Consider the following 9,875-nt stretch of genomic DNA (forward strand, 5'->3'; position numbering starts at 1 on the left):
ACACACACACACACATACACACACACACACACACACACACACACACACACCTGCACGCAAAGCGGTAATCTGAAAGGCAGCCCAGACTCAGGTGGAGGCTGGGCTTCCTGGTCCATCTCAAATGAAGACTTGTGCCCGCTCCCAGGAGCTGTCTGCTTGGAGCCCTGGGCTCTGCAGTACGCTCAGAGCCAGTGTAGGTGTGGGTGGCCACAGTTAGGCAAAAGCTCACAGCCTGAGCTCTGGAGCAGCCCAGAGCACCATCAGAGCTCACAGGGCCTAACAAAGGCAGGGGCTGAGGCTGGGCAATCCATTGGCCCTGCTTAGAGCAGAGAGGACATCAAGGAAAGCTTTATATATATATATATATATATATATATATAAAACATATAAGTGTTATATATTACATGTATAATATAAACATATATATTACATAATATGTTACATTATTACATATATATATATTATGCAATATATTGTGTATATATATGTATATATTACACATATATGTAATATATAATATATATGTATTTTAATCTCTGCATGCCTCAGTTTCACCATCTGTAACATAGGGATAAGAACAGTACCTGCTTATGGGATTGACATGGGATTGTATGAATTAATACATGCAATGGACTTAGAACAATACCTGGCAAAGAGGAAATGAAACCAAGGGGTTAATTTGATCAGGGCTGCCTGGCCTGCTTGCTTTTGGTCACTTACTTTTTAGTACTTTTTTTCCTTTTTCAATGAAGCTAAAGTCCATGGTAGCTGACGGCCTCACCACTGAATGCTGAAACTCAACCTTCACTGGCTACTTTATAGATAACATTCACCAGTCACCAAGGTCACAGTCACTTCCATTATTGTTTTTCAGGAACTTGGGGCAGCTCCCGTCCAGTTCAAACCAGCTGAGGCCACTGACCCTTCAACTGGGCCTGCACAAATGCCTGAGAGGTGGCTTTTTGACATCGAAGAGCCAAAACCTCCACCCTCAGGTCATGCTACCACCGCCGTTTTCTGTCTACTGTGCTATGAAATGCCATGAACCCCAACTGCACTTGTGCAGAATGAATGTGTTGCTTCATTTCCACGCTGCCAATTACCTTTCCCCATGCCTTAGAGCACTTCACTCCCCTAACCTATAAATACCCCTAAACCTTATCTTCCAGCAGGAGGATTTTAGAGCTGTTCTCCTTTCTCCTCGCTTGGTGCCCTTGAGGGGAATAAATCTCTTTTGCAATCTTTGTCACAGTGATTGATATACTGCAATGAGTGGAATGAGCCTGGACCTAGCCAGCCACAGAAACACTCAAGTATCAATGGTTATTACTATGCCACATGGCATTCCAAGGAACCTGGCAAGTTGGACTATTTCCATCTTACTGATGAGGATACCGAGGCTCAGAAGGGGCATGTGACTTGTCTGAGGTCACACAGCTAGAAGGAGACAGAGTCAAGATTTGAAACCAGGTCCACATGACTCAGAAGATGAAACTTTTTCCAGGGCCCCACATGGCCTTGTCATGCTCCATGGAGCATGGCCAGCCAGGCCCTTGGGTGTGGGACGTGGAGCTGGAATGGAGGCAGCCTGGTTAGTGGCCCACCTGACCATGGCACTCAGGGCCTGAGGCTCAGGAAGGGGTGTGGGTGAGGAAGGAGGAGAGTCTCCTCTTGGGGAGGCTTGGCACCTGCTAGCCCAGGTCCTGAGCTCAGATGGGGAAACTGTCTGGGCACCTGGCCTGGGAGGAGCCCCCTAGGGGAGCCACTTCCACACCTGCCTCCAGCTCCCAGCCCTGCAGGGGTAGCTTCAACCCAGAGCTGCTAGAATTTGAAGTTACAGGGCTGTACCAGCCTCCTTGCCACAAGACTCTGATAGTTTAAGTTTTATAAGTTCATTAAATTTGTGCACAAACTTTCAAGGAAATAACATTACACTGTAATGTCATTACATTGTAATGAGAGCTAGAAATTGGCACTCTGAGTTTTCAGTGGTCATTCTAGTCACCTACTTGGCCAAATGACGCAGATTGTTGAGGAAAGACCTCTGTATACCCCATGCACTTTGAGCAGCTGTTGGAGCAGATGACCAGGGCGGGGAGCAAGGAGGGGGTCACCTCCTCTGTATTCAAGGTCACTATCAAAGTCCTGCCTCAGAGCAGGGACCACCCCAGTTGGCAGCTGGGGGACTTTTACCCTTCCTCCTGTAATTGTATCAGCCCCACTAAACAATACCCTCTAGGTAGAAACCTCGTGTTTGCATTGCAAATCGAGCTAGAAGACTGGGTTTCCCAAGTCCCCCACAAACCACCACGGAGCTGGCACAGTTTTGTACTGGTTTGCATCTATGTCTTGCCAGTGGCCCCTCCAAAAAAAAAAAAAAAACCTTAGCTATGGATTCCTGAAATTTAAATCCACATGCTATGCATGTCAGAGCCTGGAACACAAAAGGGAGGGTCAGTGTTTGCTGAGAGACAGGGTGATGTGCAGACGGCGCCATGCAGGTGGTAATGCTGCAGCATGAATGGTCTCTGGAGGACCAGGGGTCCCAAAGGGGCTGAGGAAGAGTCTCAGAAGAGATGGCCTCCAGAGGGTGAAGAGGGGCATGCTAGGCTGAGCACCCAGCAGGGGTGGGAGATGGTGGGGCTGGAGAAGAGCCCAAGAGCCAGGATGCAGAGTTGAAGGCTATGTGATATCTTCTGGGTGGATCGGAGGCTGAGGTGAAGCTGGGCCTCTTACTGACTCCTTGTGGTACTCGTAGTGGCTGTGGTAATGGTAAAGTGAAAGGAGCAGTCTTTATGATGATGCAGGCTGAGCTGGCTTAACCCTCCTCCCAACAACCTGAGCTCCAAGGAGCATCCCACCTGACCAGAGGGATCATTTTCCTGGTTTTTCTGATCTGGACCTAGGAAGAAGATAGGGGAATGTTTGAACATGGTCTGGATGTTGCATTTAATCCTTGCAACAATCTGATGAAGCGTTATCATTGTTTTTGTCATTATTGTTCCCATCTCCGGGATGATCTCCCTTGTGTAGGAAGAAACTAACCTACCCACAGCACGCAACTATAATCAGTGGGACCCAGTCAGAGCTAGAAGAGACCTCCCTCTGACCTTCAATGTGGCAGAACACGCCACCCTCCAGGGGTGTGAGCAGCCTCCTGATGCCACACGTGTTGGGGGAGGCAGATCTGGCCTGGATACACCCCCTACTACTGCCTTCCCACTGTACTTCTGATGGATCACTACCATAAATACAAACCATGCTACAACAAACTCTGGTGTGCATATGTCTTGGTGCACCTGTACACACGTTTCTGAAGAATAGATTTCTAGCACTGGAATTGCTGGTTCGAACCACAAGCGCTTTCTAAGTTTCCATAGATACTCGTGAGTCCTTTGACAAAACTGTGGCAGTGCTGCTGCCTGCCAATAACATACAGGGATGCCCATTCCCACACCTGTGCCAGAGGGGTTGCTATTTGCCTTTTGCCAGTGTGGTAGAGAAAAACATTTTTTCTTTAATTTTAATTGCAGTCCCCTGAGTATCATATCTAAAGTTAAGCATCTTTTACCTTTGCTTCTTGGTCATTTATATTTATTTCACCTGTGAATTACCTTTTGCTGACTTTATGTATTTGATCTTTTATTATGTATTTATTTGATCTTTCTACTATTGTTTTAAATTTGCTCTTTTCAGCATTGATTTGTGGGTCTCTTTGCATGTTCTGGGTGTTACTCATCTTTTTTAGATGTTATAATAACTTTCTCCCAGTCTCACACTTGTACACTATGCATTTGTAATGTTATTTTTTGACAAACAAGGTTTATATTGTTCAATCCCTAAATCATAAATTTTTTTGCTTGTAGACTTTTATGTCTTAATAAGGAAGTACCTCCTGAGATGATAAAAAAAGTTTTCTTTTAATGTTGGCCTTTTAAAACTGTTTGTAATTTATTTTAATTATGCTATGGGATTGTGCTTAATAGGATTTCTTTCATATAGAAGGCCAATTGCCTCTCCCCAGTGATTTATTATTTTATTGTTTTGTTACTGAATTTCAAAAGTCAACTGTGTGATAAGCTATTTGTCCATGTGTGCACCATTTGTTTCTGGGGTTCTCTATTCTTTGGATATTTCTACAATTCATCACTGATTTACCTGCTGTAAGTTGATAAGACATTTGGACATCTGATAAGGAAATTGACCTCTTGTTTATCTTTCTTCAAATTTACTCAGCTATCTCTGGAAGTTTCCCTTCCAGGGAAACAAAATCTTCTGGCCATATACCATTAATAATCTTACTTGGCTTTCAGTTGCCATGGTCCCCAAACTTTTTGACACCAAGGACTCGTTTTGTGGAAGACAGTTTTTCTACAGACAGATGGGGTGGGGAGGGTGGGAGAGGTGTTGGTTCTGGGATAAAAATGTTCCACCTCAGATCATCGGGCATTGGATTCTCACAGAGTGTGCAAACTAGATCCCTCGCATCTGCAGTTTGCAGTAGGGTTCACACTTCCATGAGAATCTAACGCCTCGGCTGATTTGACAGGAGGCAGAGCTCAGGCAGTAATGCTCACCACCCACCACTCACCTCCTGCTGTGTTGCCCCATCCCTAACAGGCCAGGGACTGGTACAATGGAGTTGGGATTCCACTGAATTCATAGATCAATTTATGGGAGAATTGACATATCTCACTCAACTGAAGGCCATTCAGTAAACTTTGGCTGATTTTCAATATAGTTCTTAGACATTTTTATTAGTATTTTTGCTATATAGTGCATGGAATTTGTTGTTTTTAAGAATAAGGGCCAGATGCGTTGGTTCACGCCTGTAATCCCAGCACTTTGGGAGGCCAGGGTAGGAGGATCACTTGAGCCCTGGAGTTTGAGACCAGCCTAGGCAGTATAATGAGACATCATCTCTATCAAAGATTTAAAAATTTAGCTGGGTATGGTGGTGCATCCCTGTAGTCCTAGCTACTTGGAAGGCTGAGGCAGGAGGATCACTTGAGCCTGGGAGTTCAAGGCTTCAGTGAGCAGAGATCGCACCACTGCACTCCAGCCTCAGTGGCAGAGTGAGACTGTCTCTCTAAGAAGAAGAAGAAAAAAAGAATGAGTTCATTGTTCATTTTCTTTTTGAGTTGGTTTTTATTAGTAAGCCATTACGGTATTGCTTTTTCTATGCAGATTTGATACTTGGCTGCTTTGCCTGACACTCCTACTTGTTCCTCAGTTGATGTCTCTGGAGAGTTTTCCAGGCAGATGATTGTCTGGTCTGTATGTAATCGCAGTTTTGTCCCTTTTTTTGAATATTGATACTGTTTTCCCTATGTGTTATGGTATTGGCTAGAATCTCTAAAACATTGAATAAAACAATAATAGTAATATTATCTCCTTTTATTTCATTCTCAAGTATGATTATTACCATAGCATTCGAATGTCCTTTGTTATATCAAGCCAGGACCTAATTTGTCAGAGCCGTTTTTTCCCCACTTAAAAAAGTAAACTTTATTTTTAAAGCAGTTTCAGGTTCACAGAAAAATTGAGTGGAAGACACAGGGATTTCCCATGTACCCCTGCCCCACACATACACAGCCTCTCTCACTATCGACATCCCCACTAGAGTGGAACATTTGATACAAACAATGAACCTGCATTGACACATTATAACTCAGAGCCCTAGTTTGCATGAAGGTTCATTCTTGGTGCTGAACACTCTATGGATTCCGACAAATGTGTAATGACTTGCATCCATCACTGCAGCAGAACACAGAGTGATTTCACTGCCCTAAAAATCCTCTGCTCTGCCTGCCCTTCCCTCCCTCCCCGTTAACCCCTAGCAACCACTGCTATTTTTACTGTCTCCACAGTTTTGCCTTTCCCAGAATGTCATAGAGTTGGAATTAGCCAGTATGTGGCCTTTTCAGACTGGCTTCTTTCACTGAGTAATATGCATTTAAGTTTCCTCCATGTCTTTTCATGGAAGACAGTTCACCTTTTTAGTGCTCAATAATATTTCATTGTCTGGATGTACTACAGTTTATCCACTCACCTACACAAGGGCATCTTGGTTGCTTCCAAGTTTTTGCAATAATGAATAAAGCTGCTGTAAATATGTGTCATTGTTTTTGTGTGGACATAAGTTTTCAGCTCCTTTGGGTAAATATTAAGGAGCGTAATTCCTGCATTGTGTAGTAAGAGTGTATTTAGTCTTATAAGAGATTGCCATCCAAAGAGGTTGTGTCATTGTGCCTTCCCACAGCAATGAATGAGAGTTCCTGTTGCTCCACATCCTCTCCAACATTTGGTGTTGTCAGTGTTTTGGCTATTCTAATAGGTGTGCAGTGGTATCTCATTGTTGTTTAGAAGCTTTGATTTTTAAAAACATTGAAGTATGTATGTTGAATATTTTCAAAGGTGTTTTTGTTCTCTATGGAAATTATGTGGTTTTTCTTCTTCTCTAGGAAAGCAATGATTTAAATTGGTAGATTTTTCTAAAATTTAACACATATTTGTATTCCTAATGCAAATATATGTTTCATATATGATGTTTTCAATATCTTTCAATATACAGCTGAATTGAATTTGCTAACTCTTAAAAAATAAAAAAATCAATAAACAATTTTAAAAGACAATGCTGTACTATAAAATGGTCTGTTTATCTTAATTTAAAAATAAGAACAAGGAACATGTTCAATTCATAAAATCATAAAATCTACTTATTTTCCACATTTTTACCTTACTTGGAAGAGAAATAGAGACAAGAAAAAAAGATAAAAACAAAAAGTGGAAAAAAGACACTTTCATAGAAAAATCTAGACGTAAAGAAACAGAAATGTGGCCGGGAGCGATGGCTTACACCTGTAATCCCAGCACTTTGGGAGGCCGAGGCGGGTGGATCACAAAGTCAAGACTTCGAGATCAGTCTGGCCAAGATAGTGAAACCTGGTCTCTACTAAAAATACAAAAAATAAAATAAAAATTAGCTGGATATGGTGATACACACCTGTAATCCCAGCTACGTGGGAGGCTGAGGCAGGAGAATTGCTTGAACCCAGGAGGCAGAGGTTGCAGTGAGCCAAGATCATGGCCACTGCACTTCAGCTGGGGGCAACAGTGCAAGACTTCGTCAAAAAAAAAAAAAAAAAAAATCCAGAAATGTAAAACCTAAGAAAAAAGATTAGAGAAGAAAGGCCAAGATACTCACAAATCAACTTACAGAGATACAGCCAGAAGAGAAAGGCACATAAAAAGGAAAAAATAAATTGAGACAGAAAAATACATAAAATGATTCTTAGCAGAAAGTCACCTTGTGGGCCAACATCTCTGTCCTCTGAATGGCCCTTCAGGCCCTGTTCTATTTGGCGTCTTATTCACAAGTTTTGCATCTGTGTGTATGAGGAAGATTAGCATATTGCTTTATTTTTCTGAGCTGCCTTCTCTAGTTTTAAGTTTCCGGGTTATATTATCTCTGTAAAATGAGTTGAGAAGTTTCTGATCTTTTTTGTGTCCTGAAACAATCATACAAATGAAGTTTCGGTGAAATCCCCTGTAAAATTGGACTACTATCTCTGGAGGGAAGATACCTGAGTACCTTTGGACTGTCTTCTATGATCGTCACACTATTTCTTCTTGAACCATATTTAGGAATTTATAGGTTTCTTTAAAATTGTCAATTTTTTCCAGGTCTTTGGATTTATTGATATTTATTACATATAGTTTTGTCTGTACACTTAAAAAGATTGTTATATATCTCTATTTGATTTTCCCTGTTACATTGAAGTTTTGTCTCTTGAAAGATCTACTTCATTGATCAACTGCATTGTTTTTCTTCATTAGTTCCTACTTTCAGGTTAATCTTTCCATTCTACTTAAAAACATTTTTTAACAATTTTTTTTTTGTTGAAATTTTAATTAATTTATTCTCAATCTTTTTTCTTTTCTTTTCTTTTCCTCTCTGTCACCCAGGCTGAAGTGCAATGATAGGATCTCGGCTTACTGCAACCTCTGCCTCTTGGGTTCAAGCAATTCTCCTGCCTCAGCCTCCTGAGTGGCTGGGATTACAGGTATGTGCCACTATGCCAGCTAATTTTTGTATTTTTAGTAGAGACAGGGTTTTGCCATATTGGCCAGGCTGGTCTTGAACTCCTGATCTTAGGTGATCCACACAACTTGGCCTCCCAAAGTGCTGGGATTACAGGCATGAGCCACTGCACCCAGGCCTTATTTATTTTCTAATAAATGCACGTAAACCACACTTTTTCCTTTGAGTACCGTTTTGGCTTAAAAACACAGATTTAGTGATATGGTGCCCCTGAACTATTTATATTCAGATGTAATTTGTGCATTATATTTTTAAATTTTCTCTTAAAGAGGTATTAAAATGTTTTTGTCAATTTCCAGTTTCATTGCATTTCAATGAGGGAATATGGCCTAAATAGTAGCAGCTTTCTGGAATTTATTAAGATTTTCTTTCTGGCCTTGTGCATGGTCAATGTTTTCAGAATATTCCATTTGCGGTTAAAGGAATATGTAATCTCTGTTAGTTGACCAGAAAGGCGGAGGTGTGTCTGTGTGTGAGAGAGAGACAGAGAGAGAGATAGAGAGATAGAGAGAGAGAGATATTATTAAGCTTATTACTTTTCAAAAATCCTCTTTTTATTTATTTCTGTTCTTTGAGAATTCTGTGAAAACCACCTACCAAGGTATTGAGGATCTAGGTTTTCCTACTTGTAATGCTGTCAGGTTTCTGCCCTGTGTATTTTGAAGCTAAGATTTAAGTGCAACAAAAAAAGGATTAGCATTTGTTACCTATTGTTCATTTTTTAAATATGACATATCCCTCTCTTTGTCTTATTAAATGATTTGACCTTGAATTCCATTTCATCTGAATATTACCGTCTTTCTTTGTTTTTGTTAGCGTTTCCATTTTCCCCATTAATTTCTTTCTGGATTATTTCTTTTAGATGTGTCTCACTTAAAGAGCATACAGTTGGAGTTTGCGTTTTTATCCAACCAGAGTTTGTTCTTTTAATTAATGAGTTTAACCCATTCACATCTATTGTGATGCATGATAGTATAACTGTTTATACCATTTTTTGTTTTCTATTTGCAATGCTTTTTAGTCATCTCTTTCCTCTTTTTCTTACATTTTGTTATACAAATTTTTTTATTTTAACCTTTGAAAATATGTAATTAAAGTTATATTTAAAACACGATCTGTAGTTATGTTGCCCCCACAAGTCAAACACCACACTTTTACTTCCCTCTGCTGCGTTTTATCAATTCCCTAAATTTTTTGTTCCGTGATTATTTTAAGGTATATACACAGTAGCATGCCCAGGTCTTAAGTCTGAAGCTCAACACGTTTCCAAGGTGCACACATTCATGATGCAAGAGCACTGCCAGTGCTCCCGAAGCCTGCCCTAGTCTCCTTCAGTCCCTTCCCTGCCCAAAGTAAACCAAGATTCTCATTTCCATCACTATCAATCCATGTGTCCTGCTTGTCAGCTTTATCTACATGAACTTGTTATATCCATTCCCTTCTGTCTGGCTCCTTTTGCTCAGCCCTATGCTTCTGAGACTCATCCACACCAAGGCCTACAAGAGTAGCATTTTTCTTGTGTTGTATAATTTCACATTCTATGACTATTTCACAGGTTATCTCCTCTACTGTTGATAGACATCTGGGTTGATACCAGTTTAGGGATATGTGAATAATGCTGCTATGAATATTCTAGTACCTATCATTTGGGTACAGATATCTATGAATTCCCTTTGGATACATAGCCAGAACATTTATGGATACTGTCAGTTTTCCAAATAGTGTACCCACAGTGTTATTTTTAATTTCTTAAACAATCAACACTTTTTTA

General features: G+C 40.7%; 1 protein-coding gene across 1 annotated transcript in view; it reads left to right on the top strand.

Annotated features, from left to right (window-relative positions):
* The window catches only part of TXNRD3 (thioredoxin reductase 3), a 68,217-nt gene that overhangs the window by 6,156 nt on the left and 52,186 nt on the right, over positions 1–9,875 (top strand). The gene's annotated exons all lie outside the window — the stretch shown is intronic.

Source organism: Cebus imitator, unplaced genomic scaffold, assembly GCF_001604975.1.
Source record: "Cebus imitator isolate Cc_AM_T3 unplaced genomic scaffold, Cebus_imitator-1.0 Scaffold568, whole genome shotgun sequence".
NCBI lineage: Eukaryota > Metazoa > Chordata > Mammalia > Primates > Cebidae > Cebus > Cebus imitator.